Below are 14,381 nucleotides of genomic sequence, written 5' to 3'. Positions count from 1 at the left end.
ATGGATCAAGGCCTTCAGTCCCGCTCTCTGAAGCAGCACATGTGCCTGACAGAGTTCTGGGCAAGTTCAGCTTGCAGGTATCCCCAAGCAACTGGACCCCGCCGCCCCCACTTCCATTGTGACATCACTGTACTTGCTATGTTACATGTTATTTGCCTACTTGCATACTGGAGCAGCACTTTTCAGATTAAAGGGCTGAAGGCCTTACACCTTCAACACTGCCATAATTTGGGTATGATCAACAAGTAGGTTTTTCCTTTCACTGATGCTGCCCTGGAAGACTTGTTATGTGTTCCCCTTTCTTTCCTTGCATTCATAGTCCTGGAGGTTTACTTAGCCCCTGTTTTGAAGTCCCAGCAGTCTTCACAAAAGTGCATTTCCCACTAACATTGATTTTATTCATAAATTTCAGCCCAATAGGAAAGCTGCATTTCAGCCCAAATACAGCTTCCAAGGTGACTTACAGTTAAAACTGAATTTGAAAATCTTAAAAGCAGGAGAAAATCTTTAAAATGAAGCTGCAGCTGGACATCCACCTGAGAGGGAAGGATTAACTTGGAGGCCTGCATTGCGCAGGAGCTTTCCTGACTGTCTACCTTGCTGCTTCCAGCTCCATTACTTTATGGTACTATGTAGTGTGGAGCCAATATATTTAGAATACTAATGAACCCTGCAGGACAAGACTTGTTCAATAGCCCTCCTGGAATGGGACAAAATTGGGGTCAGCCTAACTTCCTTTGGGGAGTAAATTCCTTAGAATATACTTCCCAAAGGGATGTTAGCACAGAGAGGACTGTGTTTCTGTCCCATAGAAACTTAGAGGGTCAGAAGGGGTCCAGTCTTTCCGTGAATGCCCTCACTGATGCCCCCTCACCTCCTGTGGAAGCCCATTCATACCCTAGAGGTCTAACCATCAGGAAGTACTTCCTGAAATCCAACCTGAAACCTGGTTCCTTGAGCTTGGTCCCACTGGATCACATCCTTTCCTCCACCATAGGGGAGAACAGGTCATGATCCTCTACCGTGTGACACCCCTTCACATGCCTGCATGTCACTATAAGATCCCCTCTGAGTCTCCTCATATGTCATCCCCCTCCCTGATCCAGGTACCTTCCTTGTGACCCTGCACTGAACTGATTCTAGCCTAGCTACGTTTCTTATGTTCCCAAAGAAGACACAGGCTTCTCTTTGGTTATCCAAAGAAGATCTAGGCCAGTTCACAACAGAGGAAGTGGATCGCTTGGCCTCAAGCCATTTATGGCCATATAGGTAAGAAGTAGCAACCTGATTCATGACTGGGAGATTGGCATTAACACAAGGCGAGTATCATATAGCCAGCAAGCAAACAGGCCACTGCATTTTGCACTGGTGGGAGATTGCAAGCATTCTTCAAGAGCAGCCCCACATCATAATCCAGTCCAGAGGTGATTAAGACACAGATCACTGTGGCCAGATTTACCTTTTGCTGGAAAGGGCATGCCAGTAGAAGCTGGGCAGAGACACTTCTGGCCAGAGCAATGACCTGCACCTCCAGAAGCAAGGCCAGGTCCAGAGAAGCCACCAAGCCACACTCTGATTCTTTGGGGAAAGAGTCATTCCCATCCAGAAGGGGCCATGCATCCAGTGCTATATTTGCTTTCCCACTGACTGACAGCTTTTCTGTCTTGTCTGAATTAAACCTTGATCTTTTGTTGCACATCCAACCTCTCACAGTGCCCAAGTAAAAGTTCAGGATTCCCTTGGCCTCTGGTGGCAGCGACACTAAGCTGAGCCCATCAACATAGCTACTGCAGAGCAGCATTCAACTGAGCTCCTGTTGATTTGTGTAGGATATAAATTCATAAACTGGACAGGATTAAATCATTGCAAGTGTTTGACCTCCATAGCTCCAAATCCCAGCTTCATGTGTATATTGATGGAATCTGAGCATCTGATACGGATCAGGACAAGGCTTGTGATGTGTAGCTCAATGAAATGTTGGCCCAGGGTATGTCTTCCATGAAAAAAGCAATTCTGCATTGGGGATGATTAGTAAAGGAGCTGAAAAAAGACTTCTAAGAAATTGCATTTACACAACTGCACTTGCCATTGTTCTTGAAATAATACAGTGTATGGTTCAGTCACTGCACCACAAAGCAGATATTGTAGAGCTCAGGAAAGTGCTGGAAAGGACAGCTAAAATGGTCAAATGGCTGGGACAAGTCCTCGAGGAGGGAAAGGCACAGCATTTGGGTCTCTTTGGCTTAGAAAGAAGGGCAGTGAACTGGAGAGAGATGTATGAAATTATGCATGATAAGAGCCAGTGTGCTGTAGTGGTTGAGAGCACAGGACTGGGACTCAGACGATCTGAATTCTAGTGCCTGCTCAACAATGGAGCCACCTGGGTGAATTTTGGCCAGTCACAGACTCTCAGCCCAACCTTCCTGAAAGGGTTGTTGCGAGGATAAGATTGAGAACTGGAGGAGGAGAATGATATAAGCTGCTTTGGGTTCTTTTTTTTTTTTTTTTAAGTGGGATTTAAATCTAATAAATAAATATGAAGTGGACAGGCATGTGGTTTTGTCTCTCACCCCATGAGGCAGATTGGTGGAAGACTCAGGACAGACAAAAGGATGTACTTCATCACACTGTGCATAATTAAACCATGGAATTCACTACCACAAGATACAAGGGTTGCCACCAGGCTGGGTGGATTTCACAGGGACTTAGATGTCATTCCTGAATGGTAAGACGATCCAGCAGCTTCCTGTCCTGGCAACTGCTCTCAGAGACAGAACCTCACCACGCTGGCGGCTTGGCATCCACCAAGGGAACCAAATGCTGAATTTGATAGGCCTGACCCAATGCAGCAATTTTCATGTTCTTGTGATTTCCTTTTTTAATTTTTTAATTTAAATTTATTTACAAAAACTACACAACAAAATGATACAAATAACATAAATTACATAATACACAGACTAAAATTATGCATAACAACATAAGCTAAAATATACATAACATCATAAACTAAAACTATACATAACAACATAGTGCTCCCATCACCATTGGGAGTAAAACTTACAAAATATCACCAATATACCCCATGTCTCTCCAAAAATGCAGTGGATCTTTTGCTTGATATTTCCCTTTGTGCTTCTCTAATACATAAAGTAAAAAAACATTCCGTGTACTTGTAAAATCATTTATTTTCCTTTCCCCTCTCCTAATTTTCAGATCACATGTTAATTTATCATTAATGGCTAAGCTCCACATTTTATTGTACCAGTCAACAATGTTGATTAAATCTATACCTTTTCCATTTTAGCCATTAGTAATCTGGCAGTGGTAACCATAATAATAATGATTTCTTCTTGCGGTCTGTCTAGTTGCGAATCCAAAAAAGTATACAAAAGCACATTAATTGGGCACATCAAAATCTTTCTATCCATAATATCACTAATTTCCTTAAATATCGTTGCCCATTCTTTCTGTTTAATTTTGCACAACCACCACATAGGATAATAAGTCCCTTGTTCTTTTTTGCACCTCCAACAAAGAGGGCGTTGTTTCAGTATGAATTCTGTTTAACCTTACCGGCGTATTATGCCACTTCCAAAGTACTAAAACAATTTTCCTTTACTCTGATCGACATATTCTTTGTAATTCTATTATTCCATAGTTTCAACCAGTTTACTTGACTGATAGCTTTACTCATATCAACTTGCCAACTTTCCAGAAGTCTACATCACCCATACTGCCCTTCTATTAGCATTTTATATATTGAACTTGTAATTCCTTTCCTATTACTACTACTTTCCTTCTCTGTACTCTCTACCAGTTCTTCAAATTTAGTTAATTTTCTTATTTCAACCAAGTGTTTTCCTCATTTCTACTGCACACTTTTGTAACTGAATTGTCTTCCAATCCAAACCCTTCAATTCTGCACATATCTGATCTATTTTCTCTTTATTATCCAAAATTTTTAACCAGTCTTTCAGTCTAAATATGTTCTGTTCTCTTAATATTTTCCATAACTCACCTTTCAAATTCTTGGGAAAATTCTTCATTGCAATTACTGAAGTTAATGGAGAAATTATGGGGCTTAAAATCTTCCTACTGTATCTCCACAATTTCAACATATTTTTAGAAATGGATTTTCTGTTTTCTTTGAATCTAGAATATTATCCTCCCTAAATAAAATATTTTCCATATGAATATTGATTTATACAATATTTAAACTTAACTCCAAATCCCATATTAACTATCACAATTTTTAATGTATCCCATTCCACCAAATCAAACACCTTAAAAATGTCTAATGCTAAAATCCCAGCTTTTAAACTATTTTTCTTTGCTAGATGCATAGTATTCAGAAGACATCTGCCATCTGTCTATTTTTCAGGAGGCCATTTTGATCTTTATTAATACATTTTCCAATAAAGGTGTACAATCTATTAGGTTTGTGGGGTGGGGGGAATGCATCTTGATTTAGCAGGGAGGTTGGTTTATAAGAGCCCATATTTACTGCATCTTTTCCAGGCTTCAATATTAAACAGTCAGAGGTTCCTTCATGATGGGGGATCTCCCCACCTTCTAAAATTTTATTCATCAAAATTTTCAATTTGGATATCATTATTTTGTGAAAAACTTATAAAATTCAGGGCCTAGCCCATCTACCCCTGGGGTTTTACCAATTTTAAATGTATTTATTACCTACCACTTCAATTTGATCATCGGCAGTTTTCCTTTCCATTTCTTCTTTATCTTGTATATCAATCTTCTTTTTCAAGTTATTTTTCACATACTCTATAACCTTATTTGTATCCACCCCTGTGGCTGTATACAATTTTATATAAAATTCTTGAAATGCTTTTAATTTCTTCTTCATTTTACTACATCTTATTCCTTCTTCATTCTCTATCACTCCAATATTACCCTTCCTTTCTTTATGTGTGAGGTTCATGCTAATAATTTAGAATTTCTATTACCATACTCAAAAATTGTCTTTTCAAATATATTGTTTTTTTGCACCTTTTCCATATGTATACCTTCTAATGCTTGCTTGCTCTTTCTTTCTTTCTTTCTTTCTTTCTTTGGCCTGAATTTCTTTTCTAGTTGAATCATCTCTAGTCATAATAAATTCTTTTTTTTAATTCGTTTAAGTTGTTTTCTAATTCATTTATCCTCTTAGATTGTTGCATTCTTACCTCATATCCAGCTTTAATTGCTAGGCCCCCTGATACCGCCTTCATAGGATCCCATATCATATTATATTTTCCCTTTCCCTGTTCCTTTATTTTCCAGATCTCCTCTATGTCTCTCTGCATCTTATCCAAATATTAGTATCTAATCTCCATCTTTTGGCTTCCATATAATCTATTTTAAAGTCCAATTCCATTTGCACTCTAGCATGATCTGAAATCTAAACTATCCCCATTTCTATGTTCTTAACTTTAGTTATTGCATCATTAGATATAAATATGTAATCTATTCTTGAATAGGATTTATTAGCTTCTGAATAAAAAGAGCACCTTCTTTCATTCTCCTTTAGCTCTCTCCAGACATCTTTCAAATCTGCCCTATTTATCATCTTATATAGTTTAGTGTATCTATTTTGTTCTTCATTTTGTTTCCAAGATGATTTATCATTCACTTTATCCATTACTATATTACAACCCCCTCCCAAAATCACAAATCCTTTCCTAGTTTCCTTCAATTAAAACCTTCTGCATAAATTGTTAAATTGTTCTTGATTAACATTTGGAGCATAGATATTCCCTAAAGTACAAATCTCTCCTTTCATTTGCCCCTGAACTATAAAGTATCTTCCTTCTTGATCTTTAACTACCTTCTCAACTTTAAATTCATATCTCTTGGATACTATAATAGCTACACCTCTGGATTTAGAAGTTCCAAAATATTTTTCATAAACATCTATCCAATTCCCTTTAATTTCATTCAACCCGTCCCATTTTTTATGAGTTTCCTGTAAAAACACCACATCATTCATATTCTTATTCAATACGTTCTATATTTTACTTTAAAAAAATATGTCTCTAGGCCTTTCACATTCCATGTTAGTATATTAATCTGTTTAACCATTTTGATTTCTCCAACTCTGTAGCTTCAATCCTGAGTGTTGTGATCCTCATTTAATATTACCAATACATATAACATAGAAAACATAAATCAAACAATAAACCCACAACTTCCCCTCATCCCTGATACATCTGCAATCTTTCTTCCCCCTTGAATTACCGCCATTCCGCTGCAGCCTTCCTGTCCTTAGGCACAAGTGGGAGGGGAGAACGAGCATAACTTCCTCCAAAGGAGAAAAGATAGACCACTCACCTCTTCCTTATCTTGTATAATTACCTAATTTACAAACTTTATTATGAATTTTTATATAGCCCCTTTATTTACAATATCCTACTCTATTGGGATTAGCCCTTACATTCTATATATAATCCCTAAAGACAAACTTCCATATTAAAACTTACAACATCTTATACCAATTCGCTATGGGATCTCACTATTTTAAATATGTCTTGTTGCCCATTACTTTATCACCCGCACTTTCCCATCTACCTTGCCTCATATATTAAACCTCAATTTAGTTCTAGTGCGTCTAAATTCCTTTGTGTATAAGGGATCCTACGTAGCTTAAACCCTGAATGTGTAACAATGAATATGTTTTACCCTTTACAACACTTAAGTCCGAAGCAAAAATAGTACAGTAGTATAATCTCCTCCTCCTGGTCCATACAAGCTCCACCTAGAGCCTACCTTTGGGGGCCAACCATCATTTCTAAATAACCATTCTATATTTGTTTTACCCAAACAGCCCAAAGGCCCGCCTTCACATCAGTTCATCATTTCTTCCCCCTCCATTTTCTTGGCAGTTTAGGGCTCTCCTGTTTTGATCCAGTCCCTCTAGTATTTTCCTCTCCTAATGACTGCTGCTCCAATGACCTGGGAGCCTCCCTCTCCGAAGTCTCCGACTCTAAATTGCCTACTTGTGCCGGTTTGTCCATATTGTTGTCATATTCCCAAGCTGATAAAAAACCATAATCTCTCAACCATGTTAAAACCTTTTCCGGGTAATCTTTTTGGTAATACTTCCAATTATGTTGGATCCAGAGAGCTGCCCACCAAAGAAGCAGGCAGAACCTGACTTTCCTGCTTCCCTCAGTCTCCACTGCCAGTTGTCTTTATGCTGTTTAACTATCCTCTTGATTCTGACATATCTGGAACCCAGAGAAGGAGATAAAAATGAGAGCCTGCTTGTCACAGATCATGTTACCCAAATTGCTTCCCTCACTTCAGGTTCCATAAAATAAGACCCTGAATTTTCAGAGGCTGTTGAAGTCCATGGTGGCCTTGTATAATGTTGCCCACATTCTTATTTTATTGCCATACCCATATGCAAGGGTGTTGAATGTCTTTCTGCCTAAGAGCCTAATTCTGTTTTGTTGAAGCTGTTGGTAGGTGGTTCTTTCCACCAAGGAAGTGAAAGGATGGGGCCAATGTATCCCAAACGCCAGTGTATTTGAACTTCAAGTTCTTACTGTCAGCAATAAAGAGCATTTCTACACAAGTATGTATCTACTTTGGTTTTGTCACAGAACTGGGATCTACATGAAGACTTCTTTCCTATGTCTGCACTGTATAACCTCTTGGCATCACTCTGCTTTAGCAGATGATTGCAATTAGGAAAATACTAAAGTAGGAAAATACTTTTTCTTTCTCCTTTTGAAAATTTTCCTGCTCTTAAAAATATCCCCAAGAAAGAAACAGAAGCAAAACTGGAGGACTGCAGTGATATCTGTGCTCCCCATAAATACCTGTGAATAAGGAATCACAAACGAACAATAAAAGCCTTGTGAAGAAGCTTTTCACATGGGTGGACACTGCACAAATCCAGGTGACTAACTGATGATTGATGAAAGAGGAAACAGAGAACGGGAGTGGGGTTATCTACAAACTGGAATGGGACCCCCAGAATGCCAGATTTGCCCCCAGATTTGTGGCCTTCCGTGTCTCCCTTAATCTAAAAGATGTTTTGTCCACTTTTCGAAATAAAGGGATCTCTACTTTAACCCACTTCATTTCCAGTGCACATGGCTCATAATGCACACAGAAGCGAACAGCTTTCAATGAAACTCGTAGAATGCCAATAATTCCCTGACAGCCAACCCTTGGGGTCCCAGGGCTCCCCCATCACCTGTTCTATTATTTCCAGTGAAAATACCTGGAACTGAACTTGGACAGATGTTATCCATGGATGAGTCACACATACAAAACATGCTCTCTAGCACTTTGATATATTTCTCCGCCAAGCGCTTTATCAAATCCAGAGTGGGAATGGGAGTCCCTGGGCCCAACCGCGGTCGATGCCTGTTCTTGCCTACTTGAAGATGAGATTTTAAGAGGGCATATTTGGAGGCTCTGCAGTGGCAATGGGATGATTCAGAGAAAGCTGCCTAAACTGTATGTTGACCCGACGTAATAAAACAGGGAAGGGGAGCATGTGAATCTGCAGGTGTTGTTGAACTTCAGCTCCCATCAGCCTTAGATAGGATGGCCCATGGTGAAGCCTGATGGGAGTTGCATTCCAACAATGACTAGAGGGCCATATGTTCCCCATGCCTGTAATTAAGGGTTTCTAGTTTGGTACCAACTTTTTTGTAAATTCTCTTTGATTCTTCTGATAGCCCTTATGTTGATAATCTCTTGTCATGTCGGTCTTCAAATATTTTAAAGTATATACCAAAGATTTAAGCATCTTTTGATATTTTTCTTTATCACTGCTGTCTTTTATCAAAAATGGTCCTCAAGGACACAGAAGGTTTAACCAGCAGAGATCTTTAGATACCTACAAAAAATAGCTCCCCAATTACCCCTCACCCTTCTCTCAGTCAAGTTAGCATTTCACCTTTTAGAACAGTGTACTGCAAATGAGCAGAAATGCAAAAGTTTGAACATAAGCCTGAATGAGAGGCTGCCCTACAAATTCCTTATTGAGCAGGAACTATAAAGGCAAAATTAATGCTAGTTTAAAGCACAGTCCAAATCACTGATGTAGTTCAAGCAGAGATTATTTCGATACAGGAATAAAAAAGGGAAATCATCCGGTAGAGGGTTAGATGCTGATGACTCATTTTTGTGTATAGTCTAGACTTCAAAGGGATTTGGCACAATGCACGGCATATAACGTTTAACTACCACATCCACCAATGAAACAAGATACTTGTTGCTATTGTTGTTGGTTTTTTAAAATCCAGATTGGACATTCTAGCTATCTCTGATAACTATCGACTGAAATAAGTGCGTGTGTGTGTGTTCACGGGTTAGTCTATGAATATATTCAGTAGAATTCTCTGAATGTATAGTCATTGTAACAAAGTGGTGTGCATCACAGTTTTGTGCTGTTTAACTGGAGTTGCCAACTCTGGAAGCTTCTAGGTGCACTTTGCCATTGAGGAAATGATGGAAGAGACATGGCTAAATATCAGTTCTTCACACACATAAGTGCCCCACTTCTATCTACACAAAGGAAGAAATGCTACCTGGAAAGCTCCTCTGTTCCACTTGAATAGCCTTTCTCAGCCTGGCTCCTCTCCCAGAAGGCTTGACCATTGACTTGGCTTGATGAACTCAAAGTCCAAAACATCTGGGGGACAGCAGGTTCATAGGAGCATAGAATAGTAGGGTTGGAAGGGGTTAAGAAGGCCCTCAGGTCCAACCCCTGCTGTTGCAGGACACTAGTTCACACCATCCCACTCTGATAACTCTCCAGTTTCTTTTTGAAGGCTTTTTGAAGGTCGAGGAAGGCTTCCTGATATTTCCCATCTTTTTCACCAAGGCATTTTTTTCCCTCAGAAGTCTCCTTCCTTCCTTTTCATGCCTTCTTGATATTCTGCTTCCCCCTGTCCCTGCCACATAGTAGTGAAGTGTTATGCAACGAAGGCCACTGCACTGACCCACTGATACTCTCATTCTACAGATGTAAAAAGCCACAGCAGTTCCACTAAGTGGCAACATTAACTTAGGGACGTCACGTGTTAAGGGTTTTAAGACGTGATCTTCCCTATGCTAATTTGTGGCATTGCCAGTGCTGAAGTGCACTCTTTTCTCCAGCTTCTCCGGGCATGGAGACTTCAGTTCCGCCCCATCAAGTTTGGAAATTACCCCGTAAATCAAGGGTACCTTTCAATCAATACCCTTTGTTTCAACTGCTGCATTAGCTGAACTAGGACTGCTTTTCTTTCCTTCTGCAGACCTGAAAGCTATTTTGGAATTAAATGGCCATTTTGGAAGTCACCCACAGTGGGCAATATGTTCTCTCTCCCAGACATGGGAGTTCAGATAGGGAGTTTTGTGTTCCAGGTGCCAGATTTATCATGTGCAAGTCAAACGGAAGTTAAAGCCGAATGTGACAAAGCAAAAGAAGCAGCAAGAGCAGAAGAAAAAAGAGAAGCAACGAAGGAGCAGCAGCAACTGCTCTGTGATGTCACTTGGGCTTAAATCTTTGGGAGGAGACAGGTTGCTGCTACACATAATGTGCACCGTCTGGTACAGAGGAAGAGCAGAGACATCCTGCTGTGTGGGGTGAAGCACAAGAGGGCCACTTTGCCATTCCATATACAAATGCCAGCTGAATTTTCTCTCCAGCCCTGATGATGGGAGGGAATCCAGAGATCACTGGTTACTGGGAGCTGGGAAAATGAAATAAGAAGAAGAAAATTAAAAGTAGCCTGGTGATGGTGAGGCCAAGTTGTGAGGCAGAAAGGTCCCTGGTTCAGAACTCTGCCGTGACTCACAGCAGTGCCTCAGGCAAGCCACTCACTCTCCGCCTCACTACTGTGGTCAGAGTCTGTCTGGATGTCATGGTACAGCTTGGCGTTCTCCAGCAGCCAGGAAAATGGGGATCATAATATTGACTCAGCGTGCCTTGGCCTAAGGGTAACACTGAGTGGATGCATTCAAAGCGCATTGAGCATTGGATAGTGTTAATTAAATGTTCATATTGTGTTGCTGCTTGACAGCCAGAGGTCGGTGCAGCACAGAAGAAGGATGAGTTATAGCAGGGGTGCCGACTCATTTTCAGCTGCCAGAGCACTGATGCCAATTCCATAGACACTCTCAGGGGGCACATGGCCTTGGCAAAGGAGAAGAGGGGAAAGCTTGAAGGGGGGAAAGTAGGGGCTGCAGTACCAAGCACACCAGCCTAGTTACACTGCACTGGGAGACGCATTTCAACCTTTAGCATGACACAAAAGGAGGAAAACACGGGGAGAGGATGGCTGGGATTGGGAAAGGGGGGTGGTGCCTGGGAGGTGGGAAGGGTCTGCACCCCGGAGTTAGAGGTGGTGCAAATATGGTCCTCATTCCAGAGAAGGAGATGCAGAAGTCCTCTTCTTGACGACTGGGAGACTCCATCACAAACTACAATGTCACGTCCAGACAGGCATTCTGCTCCAAATGACGTCCTCGTCAACATGATGATAAAAGGCTCACAAGCGTGCATCTTCCTCTTGCAACTGTGATAAAAGAAATGAGAGTGGAAAACGTACTGCATTTGATTTAAGGAAGAGGGATAAGCCACGGCGAAATGCACATCATGTCGTCCATCTGTTATGCCCAATAGGACAGAGTGGCAACGCTTTACGAGTGCGCGTGATGGAACTGCCTTTCATTTGACCTAGCAGCTCATTTGCTAGGTGGGTTGGCACGCAGTGGAGAGCTTGGAGGGCAGGAGGCAGCCTTTGAACATCACGGCGCCTATCCATCCCCTGCTTCTGCAGCAGAACGGTGTCTCCCCACCATGTGTGTGCCCATCCTGTAACCATACATGCATGCACTCACACATACATATGTATTCTCTCAATGCATATGGCTGTTTTCGATAGGATCAGCTGCATACTGTGTGGAAGCCTCTTTATTGATTAAGTAGGACAACCTAGGAGTCTATGGAAGGTTTGCTCTCCCACCACCCGCACCCTGTGCTTAGCTTGCAGTCTTACGCCCAGGGAAGAGAGAATTTCTCCGGACTTCCCAGCTCTGCACATCCGAGCATTTGCTTCTGAGTGACACATTAAACAGCTGCTTTGCTTAAGCAAGATGTCTCCTGATCCACGGACAGCTCCCATATCCCTGATTGGTGCAAAGGACCTTCATTCCCTGCACCAAACGCAGCCATAAACTGCCTTGTTTTATTGCTCGGCTTCTTCCTCTGATGGAAATGGATTCACTCAGGGAATGGTAGTATACTAAAGCATCTGCTGGAAATGACAGTGGAAAAAGGAAAGGGAGGCTGAATGCAGCAGCATGAAAGATACCCAGGCTGGGTTTTTAAAAGGCCACCCCTCTAGGAAATTAAAGTGCTTCAACAGTCGATTTCACTTTCATAAATCTGAATGGAAATATATTGCAACTGTGCCCATAACTTTAGTTTTTAGCTCCTTTGCCTGCTTAATTCCAACTCTGGAACTTGGACTTTAAAAGCCATCTTAGATACTTAATGGAAAATCAGAATGAAGGTGCTGCTTTTTTACTACTTAGTTTGCCCCATCACAATTAAACCTTTTCTGAGTGTTGCACATTAAAACTTCAGTTTTATAGACACATTTCAGCTTTGACTCTTCATAGAGAGAAAGCCAGGCCTGTGGGCTGCAGTTGTACGCGTGCAGAGGACTTTCCCAATCTTTCTTTACTTGACTGCCGTTCTTCCAGCAGGCAGGGAGGTTTTCAGTTAAGCAGCCAATTAACAGATAAGCAGGTCTGCTGATCTGGAGGATACTTTTGTTCTTTTACTGTTGTGCTTTTATGTGCTTTCAACACATTTGTTTTGTTTTAACCAAGCTCGCTCGCTTGCACTCTCTCTCTCTCATTAGCTACCTTGAATGTCATTTTCTTGATGGAAAGGCAGAATATGAACCAAATAAACCAATCAGTAAATAGTTCGACCCTTTCTGTTGCACCATTCATTCCTCCATGAGGTAGGAAGGCACATTTATCTAGGCTTCAACAGCAGCCCCTCCACAACTCTGTTTATGTTCAGGAAAGCACTTCTCTGCTTTTTAAACATTTGGCTGCATGTTTGTTTCTGTGGATGGATCCAAAATAGACCAGCCAGTTTGGTGTCATTCCAGCATTGCACAAGGCAGACCTGGGTTCAAATCCACCCACCGCCTTCAGCTTGAGTGGCCCTCAGGGACCCTGCATCTGTCATTCCCTCCTCCTAAGCCACCCCGTAGGTTTACTGGGAAGATCAAATGAGGGAATCAATTATGTGTGTCATCTAAGCTACTCTGAGGATGCATAACAGGAATGACTAAAAAGAGCAGATGTATTTTGCTGACCATGATCTGGACGTGCTCTCTGTGTGAAGCACTTCAAGCAGTCAAAAAGTGCTCTAAATATTCAGATCTAAACTTAAGTGCGAGGGGGTGGGATAAGTGTGTGGCTTCAGTTTTCCTGGTTTTCCTAATGAGAAGAGTTGTCTGAGTCATCAGATTCCCTTCCAAGAGCTGAAGCGTTCAGGCTAATTAATTATAGTATGTTACAGTCATGGATGTCCTTTTTCTACTTAGCCACAATGGAGTATGAATTCCAGTGGTGCTCAGATGTGGATCTCCATGCTTAATTTACTTCTGCCCCATTTGATGTACAAATTGGCATGGCTTTAAGCATATCAGCTCCGTCTACTCTGGCACCCTCCCCGCTCCAAAGCACTCAGGCGTTAATGATTAAGGAGGACCTCTGGTTTAGCACATGGCCATATGGGTTGTTCAGCTTTCTCCGTTAGGCCTTGCTGATTTGGGTGCTTTACTCTTCCAGCATGTGTTTGATGTATTTCTGTGAAATTGTTCATTTTAAATTGTGGAACTCTTTCATGCAGAATTGCAGGGGGTGGGCAGTAAATGTTCTTACCTGAGCTTTTAGATATACACTCTCCCCCAATAATTGAAATTAAACAAGAAAATTGTAAGCACTGTTTCAGTGCTGAAAGTATTATGGGTGATGTATCCTATTTATGCAGCCCTATTCAATGTACAGAATAGGAACATTGCACGGAGAAGTAATGACAATCCAAAAGTACGTGTTCTATGCCAATGTGCTCTATCAGCCGGTAGTTTTCTCTAGATAGGTTTTTTTTGGTAATAGTCCCACACTGCTGTATTCACTTGGAAACTGCATTCAGTAGATCACTTTTTAAAAAATGGATAGGTTTTCCCTAAAGGAAGAAAAATATATAAGGATCAGCATTGATTATATGCTACGGAACAATTAATTAATTGATAATTTGCCTCCTTTGTCTCCATAGCAAGTAATTCTAATCTATACTTTTTACAGAAGGGGTCAATGAGCTTGAAAATGTATGGAGTTGGAGCAGATGC

This window comes from Varanus komodoensis, unplaced genomic scaffold (genome assembly GCF_004798865.1).
Source record: "Varanus komodoensis strain SLA01 unplaced genomic scaffold, ASM479886v1 scaffold7_3, whole genome shotgun sequence".
NCBI classification, from domain to species: Eukaryota; Metazoa; Chordata; class Lepidosauria; order Squamata; family Varanidae; genus Varanus; species Varanus komodoensis.
The sequence above is the reverse complement of the archived record's forward strand: the minus strand, read 5'-3'. Positions refer to the sequence as shown.